Here is a 16,115-nt window from a genome sequence, read left to right on the forward strand (position 1 = left end):
ACCAGGTATTTACCCTTGTAAATCCTTCATACGCCTAATTTGTCTGTGAATTCCCTCAAAAAGCTTAAAAGGCACCGAAACTTATAAATTGCTGGTAAAATTCCTGTGTCTAGCCCCCATTCGCAACTGTGAGGTCGAAAAGCACCAGCTGAGCCTTGTTTGCCCACATTTTCATAAAAAACTGTACTCTGTTCGCGCAATCGCGAACCAGTCACTCAAACTGTACATACCTGCTAAAAGAGACAGATTGAGACCAGACATTGGTCTTATTTACACTTCAAAGCAGTATTTCAATTGCTGCAGCTGTTCATTTGCCCTCTATTCCTTGAAATTCACACTTCCATTGTAAAGAAACTCCTCCGGGTTGCTCTGATCATTCAGAACCAGTTTACATACAAATCAGAAGCCTTATTAGCTATGGAGACAACAATAGCCCTGAATATCCAGCCTATGAATGCCCCTCAAAGGGAGATAGCATGGAAAGCCCTGGGAGATGTAGATTATCAGATGTTAGATTGGTTTCCAATGGGTTCCAAGTTCAATATTCACATGCTAAATGAATTGAAAGCCCAACACCTTGGTGGAGCTGATATTTTAGGGATTTGGGACTCAAATTTGCCCATTTACAACCTCCCTCAAGTCAATGCCCTCCCAGACTTGATCCACAAGTGCCAGGAATGCTATGATCCTTGCCAGAGAGCTGTTCTCAGTCCTGCAGGCTCAGTTTTGTTCTTTATCACCCCAGAAACCATAAATGAGATGCTGCATTTCCATACTGCAAGGCCATTGACCCCTCTTTCCATGTTGGATTTAATAAAGAAGGGGAGTAACTTGTCAAGTGCCCAGATTATCAAAATTAACCAGCTATTTGTACAGCCAAGCTCTGAAAATATGAGAACTCCTCCTATTGGATATCACTACCTGAATGACTTGGGCAGAATGCTAGTGGATTTGATCAGCTATGCCCTGGGGTACAAGGGAATTGAGGATGTTGATGACACTATAATGGCAATGCTGTCCATGTTTTCTCCTGGAAAGCCTCCAGCTGTACACTATGACTATGCCACCTATATTGCAGAAAAGATCCATGAACAACTAATGAATCTACCAAAGGAAAGGGTGTTCAGATACACCTCATACATCTACCACCTGTTCTTGTTTTATCAGCCAGACAGTTTCTCCATTCCCCTCAAGAAACTTAATGCCCAGGGAAATCCAAGGTCAGTTGTGTTTTGGACTTCAGTTTTCCATAATGTTTCTCAATCACCATACACATACTGTGAATTTATAGTTCTGTTCATTCACCCAGCTATGACATTGCTGTATGGTGTCCCTCCTCCAAGGTTAACCGATGACATGTAGAGAATTCTCCATCTCTCCAAATCCTACAGCATTGGTGATTGGTATTTTTACCAACATCACACAGTAATCAGAGTATATGGCTGTGAATTGGACCCTTTTAGGCTTCCAAGGTATGTCCCCATGAGACTTTTTGCCTTAGAATACTTCAGGCAGTTTGGAAATGCTGACTACATCCATTTCCAAAGCAAAAACAAGAAGGTACAACTGAAGCTAAGGAGCCAGCTAGGCCCTTTTTTGTACAACAAAAGAGAGGAGGGATGGAAGGAGGCAGATATGATCCTAGCAGGCCTCAAATTGCAAACCAGTTTCAAATGGTCACCTTATGACCGTAATCGTTTTATTTCCCTCAGGAGGATAAAACACAAATTGGGTACCTATGCACATGTAAGGTTGCCTCATGTTGAAAAGTATGCAAATTCTTTGAGCTGGAAAGAGGGCACTCTAGAAGAGCCAATTACTAGAGAGCAGATGCTAGAAAGAGAGGCTAGGAATATGCAAAAAGAGGCTGACTTGGAAACTTGTGGACAGGTTTCCTTATCATATCAAAGGCAACTTGGAGCAGCTGCCTCTTCTTCAACAACATATCAGCAAGCTGCCATGGACACTCAACAGGCAGGCAGCAAAGGCAAATAAAAGCAGGTGGAACAAGAGCAACCACCTCCCATGACTGAAGACCAAACAGATAAAGAGATGGAACAGCAAGGAGAAGTGCAGCAGCAGGTAGACCAACAGCAACAACAGGAATCACAGCAAAGAGAAGGGCAGCATCACAGAGAGCAGCCCCCACAGCAAGAAGGGGCAGTTGAGGCCCCAATTTTCACTGAACAGCAGGCCCAAAACACGGTGCCTCCCAGGCAAGAAACATCAGCGGAAGCATCAATCCTCCAAACTCCACAAAAGGAGGATATAAGCAGGAAAAGGGACAGAGAGACTCCCTTAACCACATCAATAAGTCATGGTGAGAAAAGACAGAGACTGAATCCTTTCTCTGAGGAGGAAATGCCAATAGGGCAGTCTCTGGGCATGGGCCCACCCAGTAGAGAAGCATCTGCAAGTTCCTTCCAACAGGAACAAGAGAGGACAATGGGAGGAGAAGTCAGCTCCTCAAGCCACCAAAGAGAAGCTGAAGGAGGAATCAAACAGCAGTTCATAGACATAAAGAGGAGGAATGAGCCCATAAAAATATAGCTGTATAACCATTTGTTGAAAATGGCTCCCACCAACCAGCAGCGACTAATGTCTGCATACGATGTCCAGGAGGGCAAGATGGTCATGAGTCACTTCATGCCAACTACTTTGCAGCCACAGTCCCCTTCAGATTACTTGAGGACCAATCTTGAGGTCCTGGCCAAGGACATCCACCCAATGGACAAAATTGAATTGCATAAACAAACAGGTGAGATGGTCTATGCCTCCTTGGCAGACAAAACATTAGATAATTATATGCTAGAGAATAGCCTTCATAATACAGCTGCCCAACTTGAGTTGGAAAGGGCATCCTCTCAAGCTAAGGACAATAGAATAAGGTCCTTAGAAGATATAATTATTGAGATTGGGCATGACCCCAAAGATATCAAGGGCATACAAGAAATATTGAAATTGAGGGATACAGATATGGCAGCTTTAAGGAGAAAGATCAAACTCCCAGCCACAATTCACTCTCAAACGGATGAAGTAGCTCAACAAAGACATGATCAAGATGCCGCAGCCTTGCTGGTGTCTCTCTATAAGCAGCTTATCCAGACACAAGAAAAGCTGGGAGAATCAGAGGCTGCACAGGCAGCATTACAAGCAACTCTGAAACAAAGAGAAGAAGGTCAGACTTCCCAGCCTCCTCCTCAAATCATTAACCTTGAGGAAGCTGCTCCAACTACTATTCCTCCTCCTCAGACTGAACAAGCAGCACCATCTACTTCAGCACCACCAACAACAGAGCAGGCCCCTAGCTTGGATATGCAAAAGCTAAGAAATGAGATTCAGGCCCTGGAAGCTCAAATGACAGAACTAAATGAGACCAGGGAGAAACTGGCCAAAGTAAATGATAGATATGACAAATCCAAGCAGGCTGTGGCAGAAAAGGGCAGGGAGATAAAAGCCCTCAAAGACAGGATCAAAGAGCTAGAGAATGAGCTCAAATTAGATAAGGTTGTGGCTGAGCTTAAAACAGTGTTGTGGGCTAATATTGGCCAGTCTATTACTGACCAATGGCAGTATATTGAAACAATCCATGAGCAGTTAGAGCTCATTCCAAAAGCACAGAAGGAAATTCAGAGATCAAGGGCTGCTCTAAGCAATATGCCTGAGGTTGCTACTAGGATGATTAATGTGCTTAACAATAGAACAAGTACTCAGTTGGCTACTATGGGAATTCCAAACAGAACTGAGACCATTCAGTTAATCAAGAGGGTTCTTACACTAAGAAACTTGGTGCAGACATTAGAGAGAAGAACCCAAGACATGCAGACTGAGGTAAACAGGTTTATGGACAAATTTCAGGTATTACAAAACAGAGGGCTCCCTAGCTTACTGAACAGCGCAGGGAGACTGTTCACACATGAGCAGTATGCCAAGAGGGTCAATGCATTTGCCATAATTCAGATCAATGAGAAGCCCAGCACCTCAGAGGAAACAGGGCCAGCCACAGGACAGACTCTCTACAACAAAGTAGAAAGTTTATTTTTTATAATGAATGAAATTAAACACCTGTTTGAAGTGCCTCCCAATTTTTATAAATATACAGAGGCAGAGGAGACTATGGATGCAATTCTCAGGCATCAACTACCTACACAAGAATGGTGGACTAAGGCAATACAGATGATTTTATAAACAGGAAACCATTTAATAAATTTTGGTCATGAAAAATACAAATTGTCATGCACAGGACAGTTTAAAAGAATCAGCATGCATTAAAGATGAAAGCTGAGCCAACTCAGCAGAACTTACGGCCAACAAAGCAAGATGAGAAGCTACAGGTGTCCAGGCCGAGAAGCTACAGCAGAGCAGCTCCAAAAGCGCATTCTCCAGCATTAATGCAGATCACTCCAACCGACTCGTTGGCTTCCAATAGCCAAAATATCTTCTGACAGATAGAAAGATGCATTTATGTTGTATTAAAGGCAGCAATAACTTCTTATCTGCTATTCTGTACAAATTTGGTGAAATATTCATTTCTCAGATGACTCAACGCCTTAGATATTTTGTAATACTGTTTGTATATATTCGCCCCTCGCACAAGATTGCAGGGGTTGTTGTCGATTTCCCTTGAAGAAGTTCTTATGCTGTAATCTTTTCAGAGTTTTAATAAACAAAGTGATGGAATTTCTGAAAGTTCTGAAGTGTTGAATGCGTTCTGGTGTTTGTTGAAAAACTGCAGGATTCCTGTGTACCTCACAATACAATAAGTTTTCTGTAACTCTCTTTGTTATGTGTTTCAATCTTTTACAATCCATATATGTTTCTAATTTCTAAGTATTTAGCAACAAAGAAAAAGAATAGCCTTCAGGATTTATTCATGCAATACCCTGAGCTCAATCTATGTTGTTAATGAATGTTTTCTTCAGCTATAATCTTGATAGGTGTAATTCTTAATTGCTACACTATCAGAATATATTTTTCACAGTGACCTTTGTCTCAGGAATTCAAGTTTGCTCCTGAGCAACATGTTTCACTTTCACATCACCAGTTTAATGGAGAATTCTTAAATGCTTTCCGTTGGCTGACCATACATCACCACTTAAGTTTAAATTTTGTTTGTTGAGATACCCAATAGGCCCTGCAGTCTGAATATTCTCACTCCAGCATTTCAAAACATTTCACAGCTCTTGACTCCATTGCCCAATGATATACTACTGTCTGAACACTACATCTTAAGCACTGAAAGAAGTCCTTCAACCAAAACATAAACCAAAAACCTGAGCATAATAACTAGCCTAAAACACTATCAAAACAGAGACAAATCATAAAGAGAGAGCCCTCTCTGATTATAGTTTGGCTAGAAACTGTAATCCAAAGATTGGTTAGTGGTTACCCCGGCCGTATTCCCTTGGGAGTCATAGGGAACAACCTGGGTGTTAACATAATTGGCGACTCCACTGGGGAGTTCCTCAAGATTTTCTAATTTTTGTTTATCTCTTGAAAGCTGCTCATTCCCTTTGCTGCTAGCTTTGGAAAATATACAGTAAGTTCAAAATCTTGTCTGGCCTCTGTAGACACTAAAATATCCTAGAAAATACCAAAAACAAATTCAGAAGCTGGCTCCTAAAAGGGAAACGAGACACACTAGGTCAAACCCTGACCCAGAACCACCAGCTGTTTTTGAAAATCCTAATATAATCTCTAGAATCATTAGGAAGCAGCAGGGACAACAAACTCTTGCTGATTCAACTCCTAAAACAGGTTATCCAAACCTTGTTCCAACTCCAATCAAGGTTCTGTTTCGATCTACCCTTGATTCCCCCAGTTCCCCTTCTACATCTCAAAGCCCTCCTTTCACACCTTCATCCACTACACATACTCCTTTAACCAACATCCTAGTTTCTACCCCTCCCATTAACCCTGTTATACCAGTCATCCCGGTCCCATTCATCCCTGTCAATCCCCCAAACCTTGTGAATATGGCTAACAAATATGCACCTTTGCAAATACCAGCTAATGCTGCAGCTCTACCCCAAGACTACCAAACCAAAATCTCATATTTTGACTCCACTGGCCCTTTGACAGCTGTTCAGCATGCCAAAAGGATGCAAGACCATTTTGAGACCTATGAAATAGATGATGACAGTGTGAGAATGAGGATGTTTGTTCAAAGCCTAACCGGGGATGTAAGAACTTGGTTTAGGTCCCTAAATGCAAATTCCATCACAACTCCTGATGAGCTGTATCAAGCCTTTACTAACAGATGGGAGAAGAAGAAGGATCCTCTGCACATACTTGGTGAATATGACACTATCAAAAGGGGTCCCCAAGAGACTGTTTTGGAGTATTGTGCAAGATTCAACAATGTATATAACGCAATCCCACAAAATTTAAGACCCCCTCCTGATTTAGCTTTGTACAAATTCCCTGATGGTTTTGACCCTGACATGGCCTATCAGTTAAAGGAAAGAGACCCTCAAACCCTTGCAGAGGCCCAAAGGGTTGCTGTCACAGTGGAAGCTAACCTGATTGCCAAAAGAAACAGAGCAAGGTTGGAAAAGAGAACCGCTTTCAAAGAGGAGCCCTCAGCCTTTGATCAAAAACTGGATGCAATACTCACTGGTATGAAGAGATTAGGGGATAGAGTGGAATCGGTTGAGAGAAAATCATCATGGGAAGCACCACAAAACAACCCTCCTAGGAATCCAAATTTTAGGAGAACTCAAAACCCAAATGTTGGCAAGGCCAGTGCTGACCAAGACATAAGACCCCCTTTCCAAGAGAACTATGCTGAAACTTCCACATCAAGTGAACCCAATGAAGATTCTCAGATTAATTTAATGGGTCTAGATGGTGAAAGTCAAGTCTTTTTGACACAAGAAGATCATGAGGATGAGGTAATCAAGCTGTTCCCAATCAAATCAGGTGAATCCTTTGACTTTAAACAAGGCTATGACACTGCTGTTTATGAAGTCCATAAACAATACAAGCTAAGGAGCAGAACTGTGAATGTAAATCAGCCTGAAAAGATAAAGGATAATCAGCAGCCTAAAAGACCCATAGTCACAGAGCCTAATGACAAAACAAATTCACCTGCAGAAGAAGTAATTATTGAAGAGATCACTGAACCATTGTCCTTAAAACAGCAGCCTATGGCTACTTCATCCCCTCACCCTAATTTAAATGTTACTCCTCAAGAGATGAGTAAAAAAGACAAGTCCCAAAAACAAGATAAGAATCAAGAAGAAGAGTTAGTGAACAAGGAAAGGACTGTTATCCATAACCCTAAGACCCAATCTGAAAAACCCTTTGACCTAGAAACTGAAATTGGCAAACTAAAGATAGCAATTCCTCTCTCAGAACTAGCCAAGCATGACATTTATAAACAACAGATCAAGAAGTCCCTTCAATTCACCAGCAGCAAAGATGATGTCAATGTGTTGGATGACACCCCAGAATTACTGTTTGGCCCAGAAGTGGATGGAAAAACAGTAGTCACAGGGATATTACCTTTTTATGTCAGCTTACATATTCATGATAAAATATTACATAATGCAATGTTTGACTCAGGTGCCTCTCACAATCTCATGCCAAAAGCAGTCATGGAGAGATTGAATCTAGATATAACAAGACCATACAAGGACCTGTTTTCCTTTGACTCCAGCCAAGTCAAGTGTTTAGGTCTCATAAAAGATTTATGTGTGTCTCTGGTTCAATACCCAAACAAAACAATCCTAATGGATGTTGTAGTTGCTGATATCCCACCTAAGTATGGGATGCTGTTATCAAGATCATGGGGAGCTAAACTCCAAGGTTCCCTACAATTAGACATGTCATATGCCACCATCTCTGTTTTTGGGCAACCAAAAAGACTATACAGAGAAACACTCATGAAATACATGGTCAGCAGTGAAGAAAAGCCTCAAAACTTTCCCATATATGCTGTCCATTCAGACATAGACTCATACATTCTCTTCAATGACAGCACAACTCTCTCAAAAAATGATGTTGAAACCAAGATACTCATACAAGAGGAAGACACTAATGAAAGAACTACCACCCATGAAACAACAGTCAATCAATCACTAGACACTGCTGCTGCTCTAGTTGTCAAGCATATTCAATCAAATGATGAGACTGTCCTAGAAGACAAGCCAGATGAAAAACCAGGACTTCAACTTACATTGCCAGCCCATGAACAGATCATTAAATCTCCTTCACAACAAGATATTCTATGGTTCCTTGAATTTGATGGCTCAGTCAACAAATTAGGGGCAGGAGCTGGAGTTTGGGTACACAATAAAGAAAACCGTCATGCAGAAGGCAGAGCATATAGATTAAACTTCAGATGCACTAATAACATGGCGGAATATGAAGCTCTTTTACTAGGCCTCAAGCTGGTAAAATCCCTACAAGCCATAAAAGTTTCGATCCTAGGAGATTCAGACCTAGTTATCCAACAAGTGAAAGGCAATTTTGTTACCAATGACAAAAGACTGAGGTCTTATAGGTCTGCTGCTGCTGAATTACTTAAATCCTTCATTGAATTTCAGATTACCAAAATTCCTAGGACTCATAACCTTCATGCTCATAGTTTGGCCACATTTGCAAGTACCTGTAAGCTACCTTTTGAGCCCCACCACTGTTTTACAGTCGAGATAAAACACCGACCATCTGTCCCAAACAATGTCAAGGATTGGCAAGTGTTTGATGATGACACACAGATAAACAATTTCTTGACTTTACAGCAAGAGTTTTCAGTACTAAATATTGACACTGAAAGAGCAAGTCAATCACAAATACAGTATGAACAGAATAACAAAGCAATATCACCTAAAATAGCTAACCAAGTGCTACATCCTACAATTTTCAACAAAGACAACATGCAAGAAATTCAACAAATAGGTTCACAAGAAATCCAACAAATTAGTTGTGAGGAGACAGCTGATGATGAAGCTGAAGTCATACAATTGAAGGATAATTTTCTTCCAACAGGTTTAGCTCCATTGGAAGACATTTTTGACTCCAATGATGTTCCCAGCAAACCAAAAATGCAGCCCCTTAACTCTGCCATAGAGGAGTGTAACATTGGAACCATTGACAAGCCCAAGATAATAAAATTGTCTGCTTCCTTGCCTCCTGACCAAAAGCCTAAATACATTGACCTTTTTAAAGAGTTTCAGGATGTCTTTGCTTGGAGTTATGAGGATTTAAAATCCTATGACACCTCTGTAATTCAACATACTATCCCTCTCAAGCCTGACCAAAAACCCTTTAAACTAAAATTGAGGAGAATCAATCCTATGCTTCTCCCAGCAATGGAACAAGAGGTACAGAAAATGTTCAACGCAGACATCATAGCACCAATCAGATTCTCTGAGTGGATTTCAAACTTAGTCCCTACAAGAAAGAAAACTAGTGAAATAAGGCTGTGTGTGGATCTAAGAAATATGAACCAAGTATCCCTCAAAGACAACTATCCCTTACCCAAGATGGATCACATTCTCCAAAGAGTGGTAGGGGCCTCAAGGATCTCATTACTTGATGGATTCTCGGGTTTTAACCAAATCTTAGTACACCCTGATGATCAAGACAAAACTGCATTTACAACCCCATGGGGAACTTTCAAATATGTAAAAATGCCTTTTGGATTGAAAAATGCAGGGGCAACATTTCAAAGAGCAATGGATATTGCTTTTGCAAAGGAGACTCATGACTTTTTAGTCATTTACTTAGATGACCTCACACCTTTTTCGAATTCTGACCAAGAACATTTAAAACACTTAAGGCAGATTTTCTTAACATGTAGGAAATATGGAATTTCCTTGAATCCCAAGAAGTCTCTATTTGGTTTGGAAGAGGGTAAGCTGTTAGGACATATCATTTCAAAGGATGGCATAAGAATTGATCCAGATAGGATACAAGCTATCTTACAAATGCCCCACCCAAGAAATATCAAAGAATTACAAGCTTTCTTGGGAAAGATCAACTTTTTGAGAAGGTTTATCCCAAACTTAGCAGAACTAATCAGATTACTAAATAACATGCTAAAGAAAGATTCAAAAGTGAAATGGATAGTTGAAGCAAATCAAGCCTTTGAAGGTATAAAACTGGCCCTTACCCAAACCCCAGTCTTGACCAATCCTCAATTTGACAGAGAATTTATCATTTTCTCTTTTGCCTCCCAGCGTACTATTGCTGCTGTTTTGTTACAGAAAGATGACCAAGGAAATGAGAAGCCAATTGCTTTCTTTAGCAGAGCTCTTAGAGATGCACCTTTAAAATATCAAATCATGGAAAAGAAAGCTTATGCTTTGGTCAAAGGCATTAAAGACTTTAGGATTTACATCCTTTATTCCCATGTTGTAGCATATGTGCCAAGTCTTATTGTAAAAGACATACTTACTCAAGAGAACTTAGAGGGCAGAAGAGGAAAATGGATTGCCAACATTTTAGAATTTGATATTGAAATAAAACCTACAAAACTGATAAAAGGGCAGGGCTTGGCCAAATTAATGTCTAAAACAAATTTCCAAGCCTTGGACATCAACCAATTGGACAGTGAACCGGAGCTGGCGACTCCAAAGATCAATGTAGCCTTTGAACAATCCCCTTGGTATTCTGATATATGTTATGTGTTACAAAACCTGTGTGCTCCCCCAGGACTGTCCAGAACTAAATGTAGGTTCTTAAAAATGAAAACTTCTAAATTCTGTGTTATGGATGGAAATTTATTTTGGAAAAACCATGAAGGCATATTGTTAAACTGTTTAATTGAGAATGAAACTAACAATATCATAAAAGAATTTCATGCAGGTGACTGTGGTGGACACTTGTACTGGAAGTCCACTGTGGATAAAATACTGAGGGCTGGTTATTACTGGCCCACCATGTTCTCGGATGTCAAGAAATTCACCACCTCATGTCATAAATGTCAAGTGTTTGAGGGAAAGAGACAGTTACTGCCACTTCCCTTGAGGCCTATTGCAACAGAGAGACCTTTTCAACAATGGGGCTTGGATTTCATTGGGGAAGTTCATCCCTCATCTTCAGGACAGCACAGATGGATTCTGACAGCTACGGACTACTTTACTAAATGGATTGAAGCTGTTCCATGCAGACAAGAAAATGATTCCACTATCATTCAGTTCCTTGAGACCAATATCCTTTCTAGATTTGGTTGTCCTGATAAAATAATAACAGACAATGCTACTGCTTTCAGATCTAAGAAAATGGTAAATTTCTGCCACAAGTTTCACATTACCTTGGGCCATTCTACTGCATACTATCCCCAAGGAAATGGCCTTGCTGAATCATCAAATAAAAGCCTGGTAAACATCATAAAGAAAGTGCTAGAAGAGAACAAAAAGAATTGGCATAAGAAGCTTGTGAATGCCCTATGGGTAGATAGACTAACAACCAAGAGATCAATTGGGACTAGCCCATATGAGTTGGTTTATGGATTAGAAGCCAAATTTCCTTCATCACTAGGAGTGCCTGTCATGAAACTTCTTCAAGAAAGTCAAGCTGAACCAAATGATATGCAAAGAAGGATAAATCAAATAATATGCTTGCAGCAAACTAGAGACCAAGTTTTCAGCAGAGTTCAAGTTCTACAAGAAAAATTAAAGAAGGCCTTTGACAGAAGAGCTAAGGCAGAAGATTTCAACATTGGTGACAAAGTCCTCAAGTGGGATTCAAGAATGGAAGATAAAGGAAAACATGGAAATTTTGATTCCCTTTGGAGAGGACCATTTGTTGTCCAAGCAGTACAAGGAAACAACACCTATTTCCTTAAAAGTCTTAATGAAACTGATTTGGATGAAGGTCCTGTGAATGGCAGGATGCTGAAGCACTATTTTGACTATCACCCATAAGTGCAGCCGGAGTTTCCATTGTACATATTCAAGTGTATATATTACTCTCAGTAAGGATGTAAAAATGCAGTTTTTTCAAGTTTATTAACTGTCAGCAAAAGGCAAATAGGATCAGACATCTACCAGGAAGGGAAGTACACAATTTTGGCATGTCAAAGCAGCAAACTTCAAAATTTTGATAAAAGCAGTCAAGGGGCAAGGCAATCTGACCTGCTGTTCTTGGTCTTTCGATGAAAAACCATCCCCATGTGGAGCCACTGTTAGCTACCTATATCAATAGGTTTCATATTTCATGATTGGCAATGAAAAGGTCCAAATATGCTCTGCTTTGATGATGCAAAGATCACATATTTCCAAGAGAATATAATCTGTGCTTATAGCTTGATGTGGACTCAATTTCGATAGATGGTCCAACAGCCCAATCTGGATCATGCCATGTTTTAAATTTCCAGTTGTAGAATAGAGAAGGAAGTCTGTCCAAACTGTTTAATCTTGGCAGACAAGTAGCTCAGGTAGAGAAAGTAAGGCTCCCAACTGCTTAATCTGGGACCTTGGAAGCAATAAGGGTAGAACTAGATAGAAAATCAAAAGGAAAAAGCCAAAGAAAAGAAAAGGCAAATAAGGGTCTGCAAGCCTAAGTGCACCCTCCAAGAAGAAACAAAAAATGCTAGGCAAATAGATGGGTAGGCAGATGGGGTTGCAGAAGTGTCATTCCTTACAAATTGAAGGTGTGCTAACCTATTTTCACAAAGCAAAATCAATGGATTGAGAAGTCCTTCTTCTCTATCAGGTTGCAGCAAAGCAAAGAAGCATGTCTAACTTCCCAATTTTTCCCCTTTTTCATTCATTACTAACATCCCATCATCAGTTGAGATTCATGGAAGAATTGGTGGTTTTATGGTGGTTCTTAGTCCTTTAAAAGCCACATTTCTTGTCTAAAAACTCTTTCCATTTTGATCTACTCCCTAAGCTAAGTTATTTTCAAATAAACTTAGTAATATCACCCCTCATCCACTCTTTCACCCACATTAATTTCTAACTTCTATTATATAATTCCCCTATGTTACCCTTTCCCTAGTATTATAACACCATGGTGTATAAACCCCAAACATTGTATAAATATCCCTCCCCTTGGCATTATAGCCATATTTTCTCTGTCAGGGATCAAAATGACATCTGGTCACTTTGATAAACCTAAGTCTTACCCCCCTCCCCTCTTCTGAATCCATTTGGCCCATTAAAACCTTCATTTGCTAAGAAAACCTGGAAAAAACCCTTTTTACCTATAACCCGCTTCATTTGCAAATAACACACCAAAAACCCACTTTTTGCACTTATCCAAAGTATCGACGCATATTATTTTATTTTCAAAATACATTGAAAAACATTACAAACCACCGCATCCCAGAGGTGTCCGCCGAGCACAAATCCCGAAAGAAGTATTATTTTAATCCCGCCCCCCTTCCATATTGACCGATCACTTCGCTGACCTGTCAACCGTCTGATCGAGCACTGTTGATCGGACGGCCATTATACATATCGGGTTGGGCCCGACGTCCGACATTTAGTACCCGAGATACTGTCAGAGGGTGACGTTAGGCCCCTGCCACGCGTCGCCCTCACAATTTTTCGGGTTGCCCTCTGACAAAACCATCGCCGTATGGTAGGCGGTCCGAGAAAACCATTACCACTTTTTCGTTTACCACCAGTTTTACCATGCCCACGTCATCACCGCGTCAGGACCACGTCACTGCCACCCCGCCACCGCATCAGCTCCTTCGTCCGCCCCCGCGCTGATATGTCCGCCACCTCACTATCCCCGTGGACCAAACATAGCTCGCCACATCACCCGATGACGTCATGCTGACGTCATCCGACCTTGACCCCACCTGATGACGTCATGCTGACGTCATCCAAAAAAAGCGCCAATATGCCAAAAATCCATATTTTCGCCAATTTTCGCGTTTTTTCATACTTTTTGCCAATTCGCTGTTGCTTTCTCTACATGGTTTTTTCACGTCTAAACTTGCACCACCTTGCTGAAATCGATTTGGAGACCTCCGGCGCGCCATTTCTACATACATTCGTGACTGTTGCTCGCTGTTTACCAGGTATTTACCCTTGTAAATCCTTCATACGCCTAATTTATCTGTGAATTCCCTCCAAAAGCTTAAAAGGCACCGAAACTTATAAATTGCCGGTAAAATTCCCGTGTCTAGCCCCCATTCGCAACTGTGAGGTCGAAAAGCACCAGCTGAGCCTTGTTTGCCCACATTTTCATAAAAAACTGTACTCTGTTCGCGCAATCGCGAACCAGTCACTCAAACTGTACATACCTGCTAAAAGAGACAGATTGAGACTAGACATTGGTCTTATTTACACTTCAAAGCAGTATTTCAATTGCTGCAGCTATTCATTTGCCCTATATTCCTTGAAATTCACACTTCCATTGTAAAGAAACTCCTCCGGGTTGCTCTGATCATTCAGAACCAGTTTACATACAAATCAGAAGCCTTATTAGCTATGGAGACACCAATAGCCCTGAATATCCAGCCTCTGAATGCCCCTCAAAGGGAGATAGCATGGAAAGCCCTGGGAGATGTAGATTATCAGATGTTAGATTGGTTTCCAATGGGTTCCAAGTTCAATATTCACATGCTAAATGAATTGAAAGCCCAACACCTTGGTGGAGCTGATATTTTAGGGATTTGGGACTCAAATTTGCCCATTTACAACCTCCCTCAAGTCAATGCCCTCCCAGACTTGATCCACAAGTGCCAGGAATGCTATGATCCTTGCCAGAGAGCTGTTCTCAGTCCTGCAGGCTCAGTTTTGTTCTTTATCACCCCAGAAACCATAAATGAGATGCTGCATTTCCATACTGCAAGGCCATTGACCCCTCTTTCCATGTTGGATTTAATAAAGAAGGGGAGTAACTTGTCAAGTGCCCAGATTATCAAAATTAACCAGCTATTTGTACAGCCAAGCTCTGAAACTATGAGAACTCCTCCTATTGGATATCACTACCTGAATGACTTGGGCAGAATGCTAGTGGATTTGATCAGCTATGCCCTGGGGTACAAGGGAATTGAGGATGTTGATGACACTATAATGGCAATGATGTCCATGTTTTCTCCTGGAAAGCCTCCAGCTGTACACTATGACTATGCCACCTATATTGCAGAAAAGATCCATGAACAGCTAATGAATCTGCCAAGGGAAAGGGTGTTCAGATACACCTCATACATCTACCACCTGTTCTTGTTTTATCAGCCAGACAGTTTCTCCATTCCCCTCAAGAAACTTAATGCCCAGGGAAATCCAAGGTCAGTTGTGTTTTGGACTTCAGTTTTCCATAATGTTTCTCAATCACCATACACATACTGTGAATTTATAGACCTGTTCATTCACCCAGCTATGACATTGTTGTATGGTGTCCCTCCTCCAAGGTTAACCGATGACATGCAGAGAATTCTCCATCTCTCCAAATCCTACAGCATTGGTGATTGGTATTTTTACCAACATCACACAGTAATCAGAGTATATGGCTGTGAGTTGGACCCTTTTAGGCTTCCATGGTATGTCCCCATGAGACTTTTTGCCTTAGAATACTTCAGGCAGTTTGGAAATGTTGACTACATCCATTTCCAAAGAAAAAACAAGAAGGTACAACTGAAGCTAAGGAGCCAGCTAGGCCCTTTTTTGTACAACAAAAGAGAGGAGGGATGGAAGGAGGCAGATATGATCCTAGCAGGCCTCAAATTGCAAACCAGTTTCAAATGGTCACCTTATGACCGTAATCATTTTATTTCCCTCAGGAGGATAAAACACAAATTGGGTACCTATGCACATGTAAGGTTGCCTCATGTTGAAAAGTATGCAAATTCTTTGAGCTGGAAAGAGGGCACTCTAGAAGAGCCAATTACTAGAGAGCAGATGCTAGAAAGAGAGGCTAGGAATATGCAAAAAGAGGCTGACTTGGAAACTTGTGGATAGGTTTCCTTATCATATCAAAGGAAACTTGTAGCAGCTGCCTCTTCTTCAACAACACATCATCAAGTTGCCATGGACACTCAACAGGCAGGCAGCAAAGGCAAAGAAAAGCAGGTGGAACAAGAGCAGCCACCTCCCATGACTGAAGACCAAACAGATAAAGAGATGGAACAGCAAGGAGAAGTGCAGCAGCAGGTAGACCAACAGCAACAACAGGAATCATAGCAAACAGAAGGGCAGCATCACAGA

The sequence above is a fragment of the Pinus tabuliformis genome, chromosome Q (assembly GCF_031772625.1).
Source record: "Pinus tabuliformis cultivar Carrire ecotype Pingquan chromosome Q, CPIR1, whole genome shotgun sequence".
NCBI classification, from domain to species: Eukaryota; Viridiplantae; Streptophyta; class Pinopsida; order Pinales; family Pinaceae; genus Pinus; species Pinus tabuliformis.